Source organism: Musca domestica, unplaced genomic scaffold (assembly GCF_030504385.1).
Source record: "Musca domestica strain aabys unplaced genomic scaffold, Musca_domestica.polishedcontigs.V.1.1 69, whole genome shotgun sequence".
Taxonomy (NCBI): domain Eukaryota; kingdom Metazoa; phylum Arthropoda; class Insecta; order Diptera; family Muscidae; genus Musca; species Musca domestica.
Window position 1 is genome coordinate 133,858 of NW_026712380.1, and position 20,220 is coordinate 154,077.

Below are 20,220 nucleotides of genomic sequence, written 5' to 3' on the forward strand. Positions count from 1 at the left end.
GTAGGCGAGCTAATTCCATCAGCTATGACGACGAATATGATGACGCTGATGATGACGATGATGGACATCATCATTCGTTTAATGTTTCATTGAAGGTTCACACTAAATATCTTTGGTTGTATGCGCCTGACCTTAAGAACGTGTTTTCAGGTAATTACAAATTGACTTGATAATATGTTTAATGTTTAATTAATGCATTTAAATTTAACTAAAAACTGTTTATTATACATTTTTATTTAATAAAAGATTTTTTATTACAAAGTGGTCCATAAAAGTTGTCTATTTCTTATTCAAATGTAAATCTATTCAATTTGCTGTAAAAACATTAAAAAATCGAGAAATTTATCAGAAATTCAAATTGAAATGTTGAAGCCATTCGATTCGAGATTATTATTGTGAAAAAACTAAATATGAACCTGATATATGTAGAGGGATGATAATACGGCTTATAAGAACAGGCTGCCATCTTATATATTTTTGATGGTGGGGTTTTTATACCCTCCACCTTCATATATCCTCCTTTCCGTTTGTAACATCCCTAAATATTCGTCGTAGACCCCATAAAGTATATATTCATGATCAGCATAACATTCTAAGTCGGTTTAGCGATATCAGTCTGTCTGTCTGCTGGATTCTCGATACAGCCCACATTATTTGACGTAGAGCTTTAAAATTTGGCAGAACAATTTGTATTTGTGTCTAGGATGGTTGGTATTGAAAATGATATACGGTACCCTTCCAATGTTCGGTATTTTAATGATTTTCGCCACATTTTTTCACGGAGTAATCTAACAATTGGTATTTGTACGTCATAATGGGTTCTAGATCCGGTGACGAAACATTGTATGTATGGGTCCACGTTTTGGTATAGCCTCCATATAACGGTACCTCCCGATATACGATATTTTGATGATTAGCCACATTTTCCACGGATTTGTCTAAACATTGGTATTTGTAGTTCATAATGGGTTCTAGCCTGGTGGCAGAACATTGAATATTTAGGTCCACGTTTTCCTATAGTGCTCATATAACGATGTCCATCGATATTCGGTATTTTAATTATCCTTGAAAATTTGAATCCCAGCACGATATTGTTTCAAATTTGGCATTTAAGAAGATTTGGTAGATGACAATCCTTGAAGTATAAAATTGGCCCATATGAAGGCCTGACCCACTTTATGGATTTTTAAAAAAGTTTAACAGCAATATCCAAAAGGCCTTACTGGTATTTGTAGTTTAAAGTGGAACACGTTTGAATTCCGATGCTTTTATATACCAAATGGTACCATTTTAGAAGTTTTGTACCATTTTAGATCTTTGAGTCATTACTTAAATTGAAATTTCCAAAAACCCTTTGGTACATCTATCCTGTGAACGGATAGAGCTAAACATTTTGGTATGAGAATCAAGGTTGGAAAATAACATCGGTGGTTTTGAAAATGCGTACGAAGTGCACGAAGTGTACTGAATGGTACTAAATCAGGAACAGTTTAGTTTGTGAACGGAAGCTGAAAGCTGAAAATTTGAAAATTTTTGCCTTGGTGTCTCTGTTGATGTTAGGTTTGTGAAAAAGAGGTGGTTTTGGTAATGTGTTCTACAAGTGCACGAAAAGTACTAAATAGTACAATATTTTGTATAATTAGGTACTGGGTGAACATATAGTGCCTGAAATCTGAAATTTCGTTTTAGGATCGCTGTTCACGGGTAGAAACGGTGGTTTGGGAAAAGTGTACCATAATTGTAGGATAAGTACTAAGTGGTACTAAATTTTGTATTGGATGAAGGAAGAGAAATGAAATTTGGAAATTGTATACTGTTGGAAATGTGATCTGTAAATGTACGAAATGTACTAAATGGTGCTATATTAGGTTTTTGGTAAAGCGATAGAGCTAGAATCCTCAAAGTTGATATTGAGATTTCTGTTGGTATCTGGAATTGATATATGGAGTTGGCTTTCCAAATGTGTACTATAATTGTTCGAAAAGTACTAAGACATACTAAATTGGATACTGGTTGAAGGGATACTGCTAGAATCCTGAAATTTGATATTGAGGTCTCTGTTGGTATTGTTATATGGAGATGGTTATGGAAACGTTTCCTGTATTTGTACGAAAAGTATTGAATGGTACTAAATTCGGTAATGGTTGAAGATATACGGCTGAAATCCTCAAATTTGATATTGAGTGTCATGAATTGATAAAGGGAGGTGTTTTCGGAAATGTGTATTATAATTGTTCGAAATGTACTAAGTGTTACTAAATTGAGTATTTGGTGAAACGCTTGAGCTGGAATTCTAAAATTTAATATCGAGGTGTTTCTTGGTGTCTGTGGTTATGTTATAGAGGGGGTTTCGTAAATATGTACTATAAGTGTACGAAATGTACTAAGTGATATTTAATTGGGTATTGGGATACTGCTGGAACCCCGAAATTTTATATTGAAGGATCTTTTGGTGTCTAGAATTGAGGAGTTGGTTTTGGAAATTTTTTACTATACTTGTTCGAAAAGTTCTAAGAGGTACTAAATTGGGTATTAGGTAAAGGGATGGAATTTCAAAATTTGATAGAGAGATCTCTGTTGGTATCTGTTAAGATGTGGAAATATGTTTGGTGGTTTCTAAAATATGTACTACATTTGTACGAAAAGTATTAAATTATACCTAATTTGGTAATGAACGAAGGGATAGAGGTAAAATTCTAAATTTTAACATTTTGGTTACAAATTGCATCTGGGTTTGGTATATGCCGGTGGTTCTATATATTTTTACAAAAAGTACTAAATCGTACTAAATTTGGTGTGGGGTAAAATTTAGACTATGGATATCCGTGTCGGTGTCTCACGCTGAGATAAGGAGCTGGTATTGGATGTGTGTATTACTATTGTACTAAATGGTACTAGAATTGGTAATAAGGGGAAATTATGCAGCTGAAATCCTAAATTGTGATATTGATTTTCACGTTTTACATATAGTGACGTTGTAATAGCTTTGGACAGACAAACTGGATGTAGGTCCGTTGTGCAATGGTTTTACTAATATCCGCTTCGGTAAACTTCGGTACCCCGTTCGGTATTTCCATGATTTATGTCACATTTGTTGTTTAAAATTTTGTACTTGGAGTTTGTAGTGGGACATACAAACTCCAAGACATAAACAATGGACATAATTTATATTAAGTTGTAATATTTATATTCATTTCCGAATATTATTTTTATCTCTTCTCCCAATACAAAATATGGTACCATTCAGTACCTTTCGTACAATATATATTTTTTCCTGAAATTGAAGCAGAAAATGGGTATTGGGAAGATCAAATCGGTTAAAATATGTTCGTAGAACCTCGAAACTATGACATTCCCTGACTTATTTCTTACTTATTCTATTCCAAATGTCAAAAAGTAAAACATCTGATTTCATAGTCAGGAAAAATCTCAGCAAACACCATATAGAATTTTATTTTGTTTATAATAAATTTTATGAATGAATTTATTTTGAAATTCACCCAGTATTTTTAAAGATCTGTAAACATTTTTTTTAAACCCCAATAAATCAAAAAACAAACAAAAACACATTTGTTTATTTTGAAAACATTTCACAAAGATCATAAAATCCGAGAAACAAATTCTCTTTGGACACAATTATTTTTATTACGGTTTTTATGAACCGAAATTTCATTTAATAAAAAAGTATACCCTTTTTAATAATGCAAACAAATAAAAACAACTACAATTCTTGTTATTCAAAGTATTTGGTGAAAAAAATAACAACTAATATTTTATTCAAACAATTACGAATGTCAACACACCCTCGCCATATTTATGAGTTATTCTTACTTAATTTTAAAGAGAATAATTGGAAAAAATCCCCTTTTGACGTATTGTTACATAGAAGAAGCTACTCACTGCATGGCACGATAAAGTTCTATGTTATTTGCCAAAAAGCAAAAAGAAGAAAACAATAATGTGTTAATTTCTTATTAAAACATTTGTCAAGTATGACGCACCTTTGTGTCGGACTAAATGAGCAAAACAATGAAGAATATTATGAAATATTAAAACTATTATCTCATCACAAGAAATGTAGTTGGTTTAGAACATTGATGTCAACCCCAATATGAGTATTTATGTTGTCGAAAAATCAAACCAAACTTCCTCTTCAGCGGACATCAATTTCTCTAAGAATCCTTTCGCATATGCTTTGGTCATATAATCGCAATATATCGCATTGGACCAATACTTTCCATGAACGCTCCAGACATATATACATAAATAATACCACGAAAACGGCTTAGCAATTATCAGGTACTCGGTTCATTTTACATGAGTGAACCGATACGTGTCATTTTCGGGTCCAAGCTCCAATATATACAAAAATATGTGAGAAATTTTTAGATATTCGTATATTGATTTTCGACTTAAATGATTCTTCTATGGGGAGGTACGGAAATGAGTGGGCAAATATTATGCATTTAAATTCTGATCTATTTATGATTTCCTAAGTTTGAATTACATCCCTCCGAAAAATATTTTAATCTAAACTTCATACATCGTGGAAAAATTTCACACTTTTTCGGTTTTAAGTAATAGGACAATGTTTATCTTTTGTCTTCTCGATATATAAATCCTAGAGACCAATATTGAACTTGATACCAAAATTCAGAATTCCATCCCTATCCCAACAATCAACGGCACATTTTGTGGCATTTTGTACTTTTCGTACAATTACATTTCCAAAAACAATCTCCATATCTCAATCCCAGATACCAACAGAGACCTCAATATCAAATATAATGATATCAATGCCAAATGCCATCAGTGACCTCAGTATTAAATATGAGGATTCCAGCCCTCTCCAAAATTTTAGTATCATTTAGTACTTTTCGTACAAATATAGGACGCATTTTAAAATCACCGCCAAATTTCAAACACTGATACCATCTGTAATCCGAATATCAAATTTCAGAATTTTATCTCTATTCCTGTGAAATAAGAGTACGATTTTCTTCAAAATTTTCACCCATATGATGACGAAATATATCGTCCCACCACTTTGGGTACCTTCCCCACAAATGGTAACAACGGTATTTATATATCTTAAAATTTGCGAAACAAGTAAGGTATTCTTTTTAAACTTCGTATATCGATATATCTCTCTCAACCAGAGATCTGACCAGAGGTGACCAATTCGAACAAATCTAAACTTATTCTAAAATTTGATGCTATTTCCGACATTTTTTGCTTTCATTCAATAAAATTTAGAAAAAAAATGTACAAATTATGGCGTTTGACTTTGTTGCAGATTTTTTATCTCACCTCGAGTTCAGGAGAGAGAGTAAACGAAAGGAAAATCTAAGGTGGGAGTTTAAAGGGTTTTAATTTCATTCCCTCTTTATTAAAGAATAGGTTTGTGTCTTTGCTAGTTCATTTTAAATTTATTTTCACGGACGTGATTTTTCGTTTGATATATAGTTCTTTTACGGATAAAATGCATCTTACACTTCTTCTTAGAGCAGAAGACCTTCACAGACTGCCTTCAAAGGCCTCTAACATTCCTTGTAAGCTATGAAATCATCATCTTTCTCCCCGTCTAATTCTCTGTCACTCAAGATTTTACGTGCTTTCAAAAACCTCTACAGATTATATTATGCAAATCAGCAAATGCTAATCCGTAATACTTCCTACACTTTATTTTCTATAATTACATGCTGGACATTGAATAGACCTTTTTTAGAATGTTTGTGTAATCTTCCTTATCTTCTATGGGTCGGTCGGTCCACTCTACGCTTAGTTGCATGTCAATGCTTCGGTTTTCAATACGGCTAATAATAATATCAAGCTCATCATCATCCTCAGCTACAACGACGACGACAACGATGGTGGCAATTGATATTCACCTCACAGCCGGCAATTGATCACAGCTTGACTAAGCTGCGTCGTTTTATGGTTTCGGAAATTTTCATATCATGATTTCGTATGCCATCGATGTACGCTACTGTGCGCTGGTTGTGTTTTCTTATTTTCAAAATTAAAATTTTGCATAAATATCAGCGAACATACGAGAGCGAAAATAAAGAGCAAATTATTTCTCAGTACAAGGTTGGGTGTGGGGGTGGCCAATGGGGAATTTTTTTTTCGGATATTCGAATGCCTAGAATTCATAATTTCTCGATATTTTGTGCTCATTTGTTGAGCGAGGTATTAAGTGGCGATTGTTATGTGGCAATTGAAGCGTAAGAACTGTTTTTAGATTTATTCTCTGATAACTGACATCCGTCCGTCCGATGCGGGTATTTTGATATGCGTCTTGTGTGTGTGTGAACATTTTGAAAATTAGATTGAAATATTTATTGAATAGTTTTGAGAATTGAGAATTCGAAATATTTGTATTTTTAATTAATTGGCTTAATGGAATGTATCGTATCGAATCTCTGGTATGGGTTATGCATATCTACACGATTGACAGTAATTGGATTGGTAAGATCTAAATATACCTCCTAGAACTTTGGAGCAGAATATAATACCATCTTAAAATCCGACATCGTGGTAGGTTGTCAGAATAAATCAGCATAAATTGGACAGGAGATTGCGAATATTTCGTAAAACACGTTTTTAAAGAGAAACAACAAAAACATCACCGATTTTTGTTAAATAATTTCAGAATAATAAGCTCCCTTATTCTAACATTTTTAAACAAAATTGAAAAAATTTTAAAAATTCTTAAACATGTTTTGAATCTGCCAAAAAAAATATTTAAAATCTAGGTCATTACCAATTTTTTTCTAAATAATTATTTGAGAACTGATATCTCTGAGTGCTCTACAGGAAGTTCTTGTTTTTCCTCAAAGTGAATGGATCCGATAATTTGACCTGGAAATTGAAACCAGATCCGATGCTATTTGCATTCGATGTTCTTAAAAAAAAATCGTGTCATACGGCACACGTTCTGGTTTTTTTTCTATTTTGAGGCTATTGTTCCGACAGGTAAAAAATCGATAGATTGATATTTTTACTATTTCGTTTCCCATAAATAGCACAAATTTGCTGAATAACGTTTAGCAATAAATTAAATCTAATGGTCCACATTCTTAAACCGGTCCCCCAAGAGTATATACTCGTATGTGTGATATTTCAATTCGTGGATCTTCATTAGGCTTTCTTTGTTAATATCAGGTTTAAGAATGTATTTGGAAGATAAAAATGTGTAGAATAGTGATATCCCCAAAATGTTGACTAATCTTCATAATATGAGTGTTCCAGAACGTTTTAAAGTCTCCGGCATGCGATGGGTGGGTGGTATATTAATTTGGTTCGATATAACTTTACAAAGGTCTTATAAGATCACTTTTGAGTAGATATAGTAAGGGTTTCTATAATAAATTGCCAATAAAATAATTCCAGGAGCCACCCTGTTTCAGTTCTTAGGAAGGAATTTCCCAAAGAAATCCAGTTTGGTTACGGTAATGATCTTTTTCTGCCATCTGCTCAAATGGTGACTAGAATCGACCAATTTTATATTGCTTTTATAGTACCTACCTTCGATCGCCTTAGAAAGACTAGGAATTTACAATTAGTCAAAGTTAAAAAAAAAAACGAGCAAAAAAGCTGTTAAGTTCGGCTGGGTCGAACTTTTTATTTTATATTCTAATACCGATATTCTAGCATTCGAGGGCTATGCGTCACTTCTGTCATTAGGAACATACAATCTAAATAAAAAACTAGGCTAAAATCATTAAATACCGAAAATCGGGAGGATGTGATGGAAAAACGGCGTTGAATAAATTTATTCAAGCCTTTTAGGAAAACCAAAAAACGGAATTTTATGTAATTTCGTTAGAAAATGTGCTTAAAATCGGCAAAATAACGAATAAAGAGAAATATCGATAGCTATTCGTGGACAATGTACCGCCACAGTAGGTAGAACCCATTATGAGCTGTGACTACCGATACGTTAGAAACTGAGGCTAAAATGAACAAAATGACGAATATGGGAGTGTACCGCTATACAGGGTGAGATGAAAAAACTGCAACCGACTTCAGACTGCTGTCATTTCTAAGACACTCGTCCGACAGCTGTTAAAATTATTTCCGGTTACAGCTCATTATATTGTTTACAAGCGTACAAAAGCATTTTTGTGAGAATTTTCAAGAAAGAGAGAATTCAAGCGTGAAAGTGCGATTTATTTATATTTGACTGGAAAACCACAAGTGGCTATCGTTAGTGCACTTCAGCATTTAAATGTGAATAAATCATTTGTGTCTCGTACCATCGCTCGTTACTGTGATACTGGTAGCGTAGCCCGACGTCAAGGAAGTGGACGGAAGAATACAGCAACATCAGCAGAAATGGTTCGAAAAGTAAAGAAGCGACTTGATCGAAACTCGCTCCGCAGTGGCCGAAAAATGGCTCATGAGCTGGACATATCGCATTATTCCATTTGGCAAATATTGAAAAATGAGCTCGGGGTAAAGCCATTGAAATTCCAAAAAGTGCAAGAACTTACACCGCAACAGAAAGAAAATAGACTCAAAAGAGCTAAAGAGTTGCTTCGCTTGGCCGAAAGTGGTGAACCGTCGAATTTTGTTTTCTTGCTAAAGAGGTCAGCTGAAAATGTACTCCTTCGGTTGGCTACCAGAATTCAAGCGCCGAGCATGGTGATGGTGTGGGCCGCCATAACAGCCGATGGTCGCTCTCCGCTCGTATAAATCGACCGTGGCATCAGAATAAATGCCGAATATTACCGCGAAAATATTCTGGAGGGTTTATTCAAGCCTTGGGCACGTAAACATTTTGGCCGCAGACCTTGGACATTCCAACAGGACTCAGCACCCAAGAATGGTTACAAAATGAGGTTCTTCGTTTCCAGCGCACAATGGCCACCAAAATCTCCGGATACCAATCCGCTGGACTATTGTGTCTGGAGTATTTTGGAAAGCAAGGTTGGCACTAAAAAATACCAAAGTGTCGATCGCTTCAAGCAAGTGCATCGCCGGGAATGGACAAAATACCGTAGAGCAACATTCGGGCAGCTTGTGACGGTTTCATTGGCCGTTTGAAGGCCATAATTCGTGCCAAAGGTGACCAATTCGAACAAATCTAAACTTATTCTAAAATTTGATGCTATTTCCGAAATTTTTTGCTTTCATTCAATAAAATTTAAAAAAAACGTGTAAAAATTATGGCGTTTGACTTTGTTGCAGTTTTTTTATCTCACCCTGTATGTTATTAGGTGAAGGGATAGAGATACAATTTTAAAAATTTAGTATTTAGATTACTTATGCTATTTATGTTTGAGATTTGGCGATGGTTTGTAAATGCGTCCTATATTTGTACGAAAAGTACTAAATGATACTAAATTTTGTAAATTTTGTAAGGCATAGGGCTGTAATCCTCGTATTTGATATTGAGGTCTTTTTTGGTATCTGGAATTGAGATATGGAGGTGGTTTTGGAAATCTGTACTATAATTGTTCGAAAAGTGTACTGAGTGGTACTGAGATATGGAGGTGGAATTGAGATATGGAGGTGGTTTTGGAAATCTGTACTATAATTGTTCGAAAAGTGTACTGAGTGGTACTAAGTTGTTGGCGTCTGTGACTGAGAGTAGGAGCTTGTTTTGGGTTTGCGTACTATAATTGTACTAATTTATACTAAATTCGGTAATGGGGTGAATTACAGAACTGAAGTCCTTAAATTTGATATTAAGGTCATTGCTTGTATCTGCGATTGAGAAAATACCTACTACAATTGTTTGAAAAGAGTACTAAATGCTAAAGTACTTAATTCTACTAAATTTGGTGTTGGGTAAAAGGATAGGGCTGTATCCTCAAATGTGATGTTGTGGTCTCTGTTGGTATCTGGAATTGAAATTTGGAGTTGTACTAATGTATTGTATTCGAAAAGTACTAATGGTACAAACTTTGGTATTAGGTAAAGGGATTGAGGTTAAGTTCTGAAATTTGATACTCAGGTCATTTTTGGACGACGTTGAAAAAGTTTTGGCCAGAAAAATTGATTGTGGTACCATTGTGCAAGGGGTTTTTAATATCCTAATCGGCAAACATTTAAATACATCTTTTTGTGCAAGATGTAATCACTTTCCTATTATTCTTTTCGAAAATGGAAAAACTTGAATAATACATAAAACTTGGACAGTCTAAAAATTAGTTTTTATCAAAAAATATTTGTCAAACTAAACAAAAATGTGAATTTTGATTCCTCAAAGGCCCAACACGATTTGTTGGAACGAATCTAAAATTTTAAGGTGGACTTTTTGCTGACCTGCTATGGTCGTGAAATTACAAATCTTCTAGGCCTGTTGATATCTTGGATCTTTAAAAAAAGTATATTTTTGTTGGACCTGCTGCTGTGGAGGATTATAAAAAAATTATTTAGTTGGATTTTTTTGTGGATTTTAGGAGATATTTTAGAACAACCAGTTATACTCGTTAATTTGTTAGGAATATTTGTCAAGTATTATACCATATGGTAGTGATTTTTTAGGAATATTTTCTTTTTTCAAACAGATTAAGAATGTTTAAAAAAATGCTAGTGATCGAGGATTTTCAATTTTACAAATATGTTTCGCGTTTTTGTTGTCTTTGGCTTCACATATATCTTTACAAAAATTGGATATGGACATTTTTGGTAACTTTTTTCTTTATTTTTCTTTAGGTCTACAATAATCGTAGACTTGTTAAGACCTGCTTTTATACAGATTTTTTACGATTTTTCTCAGGTCCTCATATTTTGGTCATATTTTAAGGACCTACTTTTGTTCATGGTTTTTAAATATATTTTTAAGAGGCGTATTTTTCTTGGCTATAATATTAAAAATAAGTTGTAAAGGAATATTAGAAAAACCAAGTGTTAAGCATGCAGACTACCACGTCTTGCGGCATATATAGATAGGTGAACTTTAACAAGTCTTCTGCAAATAAATCAACTCATAAGGGCCCTATTTCAATTTTTGGAGAATTAAGTATAATTTAAATTAATCCCTAATAATTTAATCCCTTTTAACTTCTTACGAAACTTCTAGCAAATTTCTTTCTTTACTTCATAATTTACCTCTTTTAAAAGAAAGTAGTTATTCCGCAAGTCATTCTCTTAACGCCAAGCCTATCATCAAAAGGCAAAGTAAAGTTTCTGCTACGAAAAAAATAAACACATTATTATGTGCAAATATTTACAACCAAAGACACACATATGACCACGTCGTTCTACAAAAAAAAAAAAAAAAAAAAAAAAACTACAACTACTCAAAACTATAAGACTTAGCAGCTGTCGAGGTTTAGGAACGATGCTAAATATAAATAAATGCCACTAAATATGTTGGATCAATTGGCATAGTTTTGGTAAATTTTTAACAATTTTACGTTCATTCATTCAACCATACCTAAACGCTTAACAGTTTGTGTTTAAAGCGTGGAATACCCTCCCACAAAAGCGAAAAGTAAAAAAAAAAAAAAAACACAAATAACGTAACCCCCTCTCAATCAACATTAGTGGTCAATATCCGTAGGTTGTTGTCTGAATTGTCTGGGCCGAAAGTAAGCGATGATGATTAGAGGGCGCTCACTTAACCAGCTAAGCAGCGGCAAAAAAATTAAATAGTTTTTTTTTTTTACTTTTGAAATATTTTATGTCGAAGTTGAGTTGTTGGGAATTTGATGGTATTTGGGGATGGTATGAAAATTTTGAGGGAATAATGAAAGGTATATCATATTTAAAATTATTTGAAATTTTTTTGAAGAATATTTTCAAGGACCATGAATGGGGGAGTTGTAATATTATAAAGGACTAGGTATGGTGGTGGATTTTTTAAGAATTATTTTTCCATGGACTTACTATGTCCATAAATCTTATATTTATTAAGGAACTTTTTGTGCTGGAATTCTTCAGTTTTTAAGGGTCTGCTATGGTCATGGATTTTCAAAACATTTTTTTTTTCAGATCAGCATTTGCTGATTATGTTTTTGGGCATCGCTTTGAATTTCGTAAAATATTTTAAAGAACCGAATACGGTAGCCTTATGGCTACAGCGGGTATATATTATTTGATATGGCCAAAACGTGCCTCATCGAAAAAAAACGGTTTTTGGCCCTAGGTCTCCTTGGACCAAGTCCGTTTCAGGACCTTTGGACTCTATCTAGCGATGTCTATCCGTCTGTCCGCCAGTCTGTCTGGCTGGTGCGCACGATAATTCTCGAAGGGAGTATCCGATTTGGTCCAAACCTGGCACCTCGTAATATTATTATCAAATTGAGATTGAGTTCGGAGGTGGGCAATATCGGCCCCCTCATTCTGGTACCTCCCCCACAGAAGGTGGACATTTTTAAAGAGAATGTTTCATGGCACAGAAAGGGAATTTCTTATCCGATTTTGCTCCAATTTTGCAAATCCTAATATTTGCATAAGTGCTAGGTCAGGTGCGAAAATGAAACTTATCGGCTAACTCCATCAAGTACCTCCCCCACAAAGGGTCAAAGTTTTGAATAATTATAACTCTTATAAAATTTGATGTAAGAGTCAGATTGTCTTCAAATTACGCAAATCGCAATATTTTTATGAATCCATGGTCTGGTTTAAAGATGGAATATATCGGTCCACTCCTCCCGGTACCTTCCCCACAAAGGGTCAAAATTTTGAATATTCATGAAACTCATAAAACACGAAATTGATATCCGATTTCTTTCAGATTTGGCACATCTTAATGTTTCTATCAATACAAGATCTGTTGTAAAGATGGTAAAGATCGGACCATTCCTTCTGGTACCTCCCCCACAAAGGGTCGAAGTTTTGAATAACCAAAGCGATCATAAGATCCAAAATAAGCATCTGGTTCTCTTCCAATTGCACACATCGGAATATTTTTATTGACCCAAGGTTTTGGGTGGAGATGGAATATATCGGTCCACTCCTTCCGGTACCTCCCCCACAAATTTTTAATATCCATTAAGCTCTTAAAATGTGAAATTAACATTCAATTCCATTCAGATTTGCCACATCTTAATATTTCTATTAACACAAGGTCTGTTATAAATATGATAGAGATCGGACCATTCTGGCGATCGTAAGATCCAAAATAAGCATCTTATTCTCTTCAAATTACACACATAACAATATTTTTATTGACCCAAGGTTTGGTGTGAAGATGGGATATATCGGTCCACTCCTTCTTGTACCTCTCCCACAAAGGGTCAAAATATTGAATATCCATGAAGCTCATAAAACACGAAATTAACATCCGATTCCACTCAGATTTGCCACATATCAATATTTCTATAAACACAAGGTCTGTTATAAAGATTATAGAGATCGGATCATTCCTTCTGGAACCTCCCCCACAAAGGGTCAAAGTTTTGAATAACCAAAACGATTATAAAATCCGAAATAAGCATACGGTTCTCTTCATGTTTCACACACCCCATTGTTACTACTAACACATGATCTGCTGTGAAGATGGGATATATCCGTCAATACCTTCTGGTAACCCCCCCTCCCCAATAAAGTCAAAATTTTGAATATCCATAAGACCCATAAAACGCGAAATAAACATCCGATTTAATTCAGATGTGGCACATCTCAATATTTCTATCAACACAAGTTCTGTTTTAAATATATTAGGGATCGGATCATTCCTTGTAGTATCTCCCCCACATAGGGTTCAAGGTTTTGATAACTAAAACGCTCAAGGAAAGCGAAATAAGCATCCAAGTCTCTTCAAATTTCACACATGCAAACCTTTTTGATAGCACAAGATCTGTTGTGAAGGTGATATATATTTGGGAAACCCTTCCCATACCTCACCCACAAGGGGTCACAATTTTCAATACTTTTGTCTGTCAAACTTGCGATAGAAGTCAGCCATTTTTTACAAGTTTCTATATCTAAATATTTCTCTCAACCAGAAACCTGAGATGAATGTGGAATTTATGATTCCGCATAAAATGTTCGATTTTCTTATAATTTTGATGAAGCATGAAAATGGTCCCATCCTTTTGGTAGCTTACACTCATTTTAACATTTTCTAAAAATTTTCACATATCACACATAAAGTGAAGAAAGTAGTCGGTATAGTCCAAACCTGACACGTTGCAATATTTATATTATATTTATTTAGGTCCGACAATATTGGTCCTATGGACAATATTGGTCCATTCCTTCGGAAGCTACTCCATAGCGGGTCACCAATTCGTATAATCATAACACAAGCCAAAATATATTTAAATAATCGAACGTTAGCTGAGGGTATACATCTGTCGGCTAAACCGACTGATGCTTTTTAAAGTGGTTTATATATTTTTTAAAGACATGCTATGGACCTCAATTTTTTAAAAACATATTTTTAGTATGTTTTAAGAACTGGCAACAAATGGTCAAAGGCAATTTTTAAGCCGGTCTATGGTCGTAAACTTCGAAAAAAAAAATTCTGCTGCGATTCTAATTTTTTTTAATATTTTTTCAAACTGCTGTAGTCTTACATTTTTATAAATATTTTTTTTTATTCATTATATTTTTATAAAAATAATTTTTGGGGTATCCGAAATCATGGAATTTTTTGAAATGCTATTTATTTCATGCAAAATAAATTTCCCTCCCTTACTTCCCCTACCTTCGTATACCGAAAGAAATAGTAAAATAAATAAAACGTGCCCATTCTATTATCTTTTTGCGGTTATTTTTGTTATTTGTCATCGACTACCGGCAAGTGGGCGTTAGACATGTGAACTTTTATTGAGCGATGAAAAAAAAAACAACAAAAAATTTGCTTAAAAATAACTCTTGTATATTTGAATTTAAAAAGTGGTGAAATTTATTGGTTTTTTGGGGTATACTAAAATGATTATTTTTTTACGAACAACAATTGATAAACAATTAAGTGTGTTATTATCAACAAGAGAAAGAAACATCTCTCTTCAATCGTCTGTGATTTGTATATTCAAATTGAATAATATTTTGATATTTTTTTGGGTTTTTTCTTGGGCCGGTCTTTTTTTTTGTCATATATTCCAGTTATGCAGTTGATTGTTTTGGTCAAACACTTTTTTTACTTGTTTTGTCTCGTTGAAGGTTACTCCGGAATGGGCTGGGATCGATTACATGCTGATGCGGCTGTCCATAAAAATGGGTTTGGCCGCAATGTGTGATGAGGGGGTCAGAGGGGGCATATATTTGCAGTAAAGAGTTTGGATTATGTGTTTTATTCAGGTGTTGTAATTTACATATTGTTGTAAAGAAGCGTGTAGGTTTTTGATTGAGGAACCACCATTAAATTTCGAATCATTTAGATATGAACGACCAATATCATTTATTGGTAAACTATTTAGTGCTGGCTATTTTAAATTACTAATTTAAAGCACTGTAGAACAAATTCAAGGTCGTTGCCCCTCGAAAATATGGGGAATTCCCAGTATTGATAATACCTTCATAATATCTGGTTATAGGGAAAATTCACAGAGTAGTTTTTGACGTTCTCAGGCACAATAATGTCATGACCAAATCTCCTCATATCAAATGTCCGTCAAGATAAATTTAAATTTAATTAGCAAAGACACAAACCAGGGTTATTTTTTCTCCGGTTCGCAGAGAGAGAAAGAGAGGGAGAGATAGAGAGGGAGTAGTAAACCAGAGAAAAATTAAAGGTAAATTAAATTATATTAGTTTTCATCAAATTTCATAATTTTCCGTACAAATTTCAAATTTAAAATGAAATCGCTAAATAAAAACCTAATTAAAATTTACGTTGAAAAACTTTGAAACCCTTAACTCTACATTTAAACCGAGAATAAAATATTTAAAAATGAAGCGTTGTCAAGGCTGAACACAAATTAAAGGTATCGAGCAGTACTTTCCGAATATATGGACCTTATGGTCAAAAAGAATTTCAGACTTAGGAAATTTTTGAATTTTCTGAAAAATTATCTCTCAATTTTAGGGAAAAGATTCCGCAGAACAGAAACTAAAAATGAAGCGGTGTCGAGGCTTGGCACAAATGAAAGATCTCGAGGAGTACTTTCCGAATATATGGTCGTTATAGTCAGAAATAATTTTAGACTTAGGAATTTTTGAATTTTCTGAAGAATTATCGCTAAATTTTAGGGAAATTGCAGATAAAAAGGTCCACAGAACAGAAACTAAAAATTAAGCGGTGTCGACGCTGGGCACAAATGTAAGATCTCGAGGAGTACTTTTCGAATCTGTGGACCTTATAGTCAAAAAGCATTTCAGACTTAGGAAATTTTTGATTTTTCTGAAGAATTATCGCTCAATTTTAGTCATTCCTAAGTCAAAAATTCTTTTTGACTATAACGTCCACAGATTCGGAAAGTACTCCTCGAGATCTTTCATTTGTGCCCAGCCTCGACACCGCTTCATTTTTAGTTTCTGTTCTGTGGACCCTTTTATCTGAAATTTCCCTAAAATTGAGCGATAATTCTTCAGAAAATACAAAAATTTCCTAAGTCTGAGATTCTTCTGGACTATAACGTCCATATATTCGGAAAGTACATTTTTAATATTAAGATCCCAGGGAAAAAACTTGTCAGAATGGAATCGGATGTTAATTTCGCTCTTTGTGAGTTTCATAGATATTCAAAATTTTGACCTTTTGTGGGGGAGGTACCAGAAGGAGTGGACCGATATATCTCATCCTCACATCAGAGCTAGTTTTAGAAGAAATAATGGGATGTGTGAACTATGAAGAGAACCGGATACTTATTTCAGTTTTTATAATCGTTTTGATTATACCAAACTTTGACCCTCTTTGAGGTACCAGAAGGAATAGCCCGATCTCTACCACCGTTATAATAGGTCTTGTGTTGATAGAAATATTGAGATATACCAAGTCTCAATTGAATCGGACTCTGATTTCGTTCTTTGTGAGTTTCATGGATATTCAAAATTTTGACCCCTTATGGGGGAGCTAGCAGAAGGAGTGGACCGATATGTGCCATCTTCACACCAGACCTTGGGTTAATAAAAATATTGTGATGTGTGTTATTTGATTTTATGAGAATTATAATTATTCTAAATGTTGACCTTTTGTGGGGGAGGTATTTGATGGAGTGGATCGATATTATCCATTTTTCGCACCTGACCTATTTACAAAATTGAAGCTTTTATCTTTCTGTGCAGAAAAGTATTTTTTTAATGTTCAGCTCTTGTGGGGGACGTACCAGAAGCAGTGGACCGATATTGCCCATCTTCGAACTCGATCTATTTCAGATAATAATATTACGATGTACCAAGTTTGGGCCAAGTTGGATACTCTCTTTGAGTGTCATTGTGCACACCAGCCAGCCAGATAGATAGACGGACATACGGATATCGCTAGATCGACTCCAAATGTTCTGAAACGGATTTGGTCCAAAGAGACTTGGGGTCTAAACCCGTTATTTCAACGTGGCACGTTTTGACCGTATTAAATGATTTATAGCCTCTCTAGCCATATGGCTGCGAGTATAATTACCAAACATGTGCCCTTACGTACCCCCAATTGAAAACTGTCACGAGACCACAACATTTTTCTGAAATGATATCATTTAGAACGTTTGCGTTTTGTTTATTTGCATAATTCAATTTCAAATTGAAAATTGCAATGCGAAATTGAAACATGTTAACACAAATGTAAACACATTAAATAAATTATGTGCTAAGTGTTCTGAGAAAATGGCATCGATTTATTATTTGTTCTATATTTACTTAGATTATTAACTCTATTGGAATTTTTTCAATAATAAACCAGTAAGGAATGCTCAAAAGTCGGGCGGGGCCGACAATATGATACCCTACGCCACTATGCATATTTAGTAGAGCTCTTGTAAAAGAAAGGTTTATATTAGGCATTTCTGAGCTCTATGAGATATCTGGCATAAAATATTTTTATGGTAGAGTGCATATTCTGAAAGTTGGAGATTTAAACACCAAATCGGATGAAACATATATATGGAGCTAGAGCTATACTTGAACAGATTTTCACCAAGTTTTAAATGTTAACTTCTAGAATGAATTCGCTCCGAAGTACAACTTTTCACTCACTTTGATCTGAAATTAGCCATTTGGTGCACAAGAAACCTAAAATCAGACGAATATATATAGGGAAGCTATATCTAAATATGATCCGATCTTGATAAAATTTGAATCATGTATTGCTAGGCTGAATCTAATATCTGGTACCAAATATCATATTTATGGGGTGTATATTACGAATGTAAGGGACTTAAACACCAAAATCGGATGAAACATATATGTGGGAGCTATAGCTATATCTGAACCGATTTTCACCAAATTTGAAGCACATGCTTGTAGGCTGAATCCGGTCGGATGTAGAAAAATTCACACCATTTGGACTGATATTAGAAATTTGGTGCACAAGAAAATCGGATGAAGATATATATGGGAGCTATATCTAAATTTGGACTGATTTTTGGTTCGTCCTTGAGCCAAATAAATGTTATTTAGAAAATTTTATCTCAATCGAATAATAAATCCGACCTGCATTTTGTTTACAAAAATACATGGACAGACGGACGGGCATGCACAATTCGACTCAAAATGTGATTCTATGCTGATCACAAAAAGGAACTAAGGGTCTATCTTGTTTCCTTCTCCATGTTACAAAACAAATGAACAAAGACATAATATCCTTGCCACTGTGTGGTGTAGGGTATACATATGTATGGGTAATAAAATATTCTAGTGACTTAAAAAAGAAAGAGAGGCAAGCTTAAATGTGAAATTCTTAAATCATTAACATTTATGCACCTTTTTTATATTTTGAAGAATGAAAAGAACAAATAACTGATTAAGTTTCGTTTAAATAAGTATTAAACGGGTCGGTCAGGTCAAACTATGTCGAACTATACACTAAGTGAGTACCTTAAATACTAAAGTACAACCAATTCCGTTGCTAAATGTGGTCAAAATATCTGAGACCCGGTTATATTGGGGCACAACCGAAACGTGAACCGATTTTGCAATTTTTGTGCCTGATGAGAAACCTATTCAGCAATTTCGTTTGGAAACCTCTTCAAAACATCTCAAATCAGGAGCGGCTATACAAAAGCGTGGGCCGATATATCCCAATTTCTATGCCATAAAACTTGAAGACAAAATGTGAGTTAGTGCAAAATTGTATTTATCCACTTTATACTCTGTCTACGAAATTGATCTTCAATTTATGTGTTTTGTTAGCTGCAGATTTGTCCAGTAGATTGCGCTGACTATGGCATATTTTATACTATCAGGGCTATTGTTGAAATTTGATTTTCTTCAATGACTTTTAAAAGGCCCTGTCCTTTCTTACACCATATAACCGTAGTTAGGTTCATAAATAGGCCATATCGGTCCACGTTTTCGCATAAACCCCATGTAACGATAACTCGCGATATTCGATATCTTGATGATTTTAGCGAAATTATTCAAATTTGTTTTAATTTTCGTATTTAACGCTCTGAATCGGTACTTCAGCCTATGACAAAAAATAATATTATGATGATCCAACGAGAGATATTTTTCTACGGATTTTTTTTTAATTTTAAATTTTCAAGTTCAAGGTGGCCTGACCGAACTTAGTTGTTTTTTACGTAACCCACTAAGTTTTTCCTGTAATTTAAAAAAAATTGATTTTTTTCGCCCAATCTTATAGACCAATAGACCTCCTTCACATTGCACAGTGGTCGCTGTCATTGGCCAAAATTCAAAAAATGAAAATCAGATATTTATTGTCAAATGTGTACACATGAACTCTTAAGAGGTTAAGCTTTTTAGAAAACATAATAATCTTGGCTTCATTCTAACGGGACACTTCAAAAATAGCATAAAAAAGAGAAAATGTAGTTAGTTGCTTTTTTCAGTGGAATCAGTAAAAAAAAAGAGTAAAAATAGATTATAATTATTGAAAAGCAAGGTATTGAATTATTTTTAGTGCAGTAATTTGTGTGTTTAGTAGTTGTGTATAATATAGACGATGTGAGTGTTCTGAGTTGCCTTAAAGATTAATTTTGAAAATAAAATTGGATTTCAGTTAAAGTTTTAATAGTTTTCCCCCCTGAATCCTCCAATATGATTTTTTTCACGCCATTAGTAATGGTCCTAAGATTCAAGAAGTGCTAATTTAACTTTCAGATTTTGTCAGATTTGTATGTTATGCCCAATATACTGAAGTAACTTCGCTCCAATTTTGTCAGTTCTATGGTGCTAGTGACATAGAATATGTTTTTG

At 33.9% G+C, this 20,220-nt stretch overlaps 1 protein-coding gene across 1 annotated transcript in view; it reads right to left on the reverse strand.

Annotated features, from left to right (window-relative positions):
* Window positions 1–20,220, reverse strand: part of LOC131800587 (O-acyltransferase like protein-like) — a 64,843-nt gene that overhangs the window by 40,909 nt on the left and 3,714 nt on the right. The gene's annotated exons all lie outside the window — the stretch shown is intronic.